We start from the raw sequence: 2,959 nt of genomic DNA, 5'->3' as shown, positions 1-2,959 counted from the left end.
TCAGGGGTTACTCCTGGCTATGTGCTCAGGAATCGCTCCTGGCTTGGGGGACTATATGGGATGCTGGAGGATCCAACTGATTTCTATCCTAGGCTAGCGCTGGCAAGGCAAACACCTTACCTCTAGTGCCACCACACCGGCCGCAGTATTTTTTAATTAATGATTTTATTTTGACCGAAGTGGATTACAAATCTTTCACAGTAGTGTTTTAGCAACTTTATCATTCATCCCTTTAATTTTTAAGGAGGGGTACAGCACGTAGGGCTGACTCCTATAATCTAAACTCAGGGGTCATATGCGGAATCAGGAGGGTATATGGGGTTTCAGGGTTAAACCTGAGTCAGCTAACATGCAAGGCCAGTGACCTACCAGTTATACCCATCACTCCAGTCCTTTCACCCACTCTTAGACAACATTTGGTACCCTGCTCCCAGGAGCTTTTCTTATTAATGATAGATAGAGCAAGATAGGCCACTGTCACTACCCACAAAAGGAAGCAGGCACCAGACGTGGCTTTTGTCTTTCCTGGTGCAGTGCCTAATTTTCCTCCCAAGAAATATATGCCAGAAGGCCTGTTGACCCTTGCATGGATTACTGACTATATTTCTGACATAGCTGTGACATTATATATATCTCTTTACTTTTATTTATTTGATTTCTGTCTCCTTTACTACTACAGAAATTTGGCCTTAGCTTTTCTACACTCACAAGAAATTTCAGAACCAAAAGCAAGCTGCTAGAAGTTCCCTGCTGTCTTAGGGGACTCTCCCGGTCACTTTGAATACCTGCTTACAAACAGGTTTGGTCAGTGTAGAATTAGGCTATTTTACTAGGTATAATTATTGTACCCCTTTCTTTAGTGTTATTCTCTTTCTATTACCAGATCATAGGAAGTGAGTCTTAGCCCCTAGCTAGAATACTATTTCCCTAAGGTTAAGAATATTTGTTATCAGGAGTAAATCAGGATTCCTGCTATCCCTTAATTTACATCAGTAATAACACGTAGGGCCAGGAACTTCTTTGATATGTAAGAATTTAGCCTTCCTTTTATCTTCCAACTCCTAACTAAAAACCTATTCTATTCTAAGGTTACAAACCACCTAAAGCTATGCGTATTTGTTCTAAAATCAAACAATGTACATTGCATATTCCTTTCATGTTATGACTGCCTCTTTTTTTCCTTTATATACTCCCTTGCCTGAAGATTAAATTTGTCACACTCTTGCCAGAGATGTGTTGACCCCATACATACTGCATGTGGTATCATTATTTCATATTTCATATTCGTCCGCTTCATGTTTCCGCTTATTCCCAGTGAGGATTTACAAACCCCACTAAGGTCTTGCTAGCAATGCAGGCCATCTGCAGCAGGCCACTACAGTCTAAAACTACTGAAGTCAAATGTTCCCTGACCCTCAGCCTTCCAAGTTGATGGACACAAGAGATTACGCACAGCTGAATGAATTTTCTTTTGACATACCATTTTATTTATAACATTTTCACACAGAAATAATAGATAAAAAGAACAAGTATGGTAGAGATAAATATGGATGAATAAATGATAAACTGATATATCCCTTTATCTCAATAAAATAAATATATACAAATATAGTATATCTAAAATGTTCTTATAGAAAATATAAGGAATATTAAATATTGAAATGAACTAATATATATATTGATATTAAATATATAATATTCTTTTATTAAAAGGTATATGAACATTCTCATGACTGAAAATTATTTGAAAATACTAGAATTGTGTTCTCTTCGTAACACATACACTAAAATTGGAATGATCCAGAGAAGATTAGCAGGGCCCCTGCATAGGGATGACACGCAAATTTGTAAAGTGTTCCATATATATATATATATATATATTGGTTTTGGGTCACACCCAGCAGTGCTCAGGGATTACTCCTGGCTCTATGCTCAGAAATTGCTCCTGGCAGGCTCAGGGGACCATATGGGATGCCAGGATTCAAACCACTGTCCCTCTGCATGCAAGACAAATGCCCTACATCCATGCTCTCTCTCTGGGCCTGCATTCCATATTAAAAAAAAAACATTATGACAAATTTTACAAATATCATACTATTTAAATATATATAAAGTGTTTATGTATACCAACATTTTTTCTGAAAAAGAACTTACAAATGTATTTATGTATGAAACAGAATTTTGATTATTTATACTTCTTAAAAATTTTGTTTGAATTTTTAATGATTAAATGAACCAAGAATATAAACCATTTGTCAAAATCTAAAGAGATATTTTGAAGAACAATTACTCTGTATGCCAATACAGAATAGTTTTACCTATTAGAAAACACTATTATCATTTAATGAATTACAATCAATATATCTAATTAGCTAATTAGATATTTAGATAATTAGATAATTAATCTCAAAATAGATATAGAACAAGAACCTTTGTAAAATACTCTCCCTATATATCTAGTTTCTAATATTAGAATTTCTAATATTATAATATTATACATGTATCATTCAGTAGCATGAAACAACTAATGCCATCTTTCTTGAGTTACCTTTCTTATTTGTTTCTGATACAATATATTTTCATGAATTAAGATACTTTACTAATTAAATGGTAAGTTGTTTCTTGCTTTTTTCTTCTTACAACTTTTTCTCCACTTAAAGCAAGATGACATTTCTCCAAACAGTGGGTTTAAAAATAACTAAATATTTTAGGGGAATCTTATTTCAAAGAGATTGATTCATCAAGTAGGTAAAAATATTAAAGTCAAAAGCTTTGAGTGGCATTACTCAGGGTTCATTTTTTACGTATTAAAGTTTTCCTAGGAAATAATTTTTCACTTGAAAGTAGTAGATGTGATGTTTGAGGAAATAGATTGATTACCAGACTTCTGTGAACATCAAATTCATTACAGAATCTATAACAAAGTTCTATATGATTTAAACATTTAAAATTTTGGGTT

At 33.9% G+C, this 2,959-nt stretch overlaps 1 non-coding gene across 1 annotated transcript; it reads left to right on the top strand.

Annotated features, from left to right (window-relative positions):
- Positions 1-1,761: 1,761 nt before the first annotated feature.
- On the top strand, positions 1,762-1,867 carry LOC126031698 (U6 spliceosomal RNA). Its single transcript, XR_007503531.1, has one exon. It is a non-coding gene; the product is annotated as a U6 spliceosomal RNA (small nuclear RNA).
- Positions 1,868-2,959: the final 1,092 nt, after the last annotated feature.

This window comes from Suncus etruscus, chromosome 15 (assembly GCF_024139225.1).
Source record: "Suncus etruscus isolate mSunEtr1 chromosome 15, mSunEtr1.pri.cur, whole genome shotgun sequence".
Taxonomy (NCBI): domain Eukaryota; kingdom Metazoa; phylum Chordata; class Mammalia; order Eulipotyphla; family Soricidae; genus Suncus; species Suncus etruscus.
The sequence above is the reverse complement of the archived record's forward strand: the minus strand, read 5'-3'. Positions and strand labels throughout refer to the sequence as shown.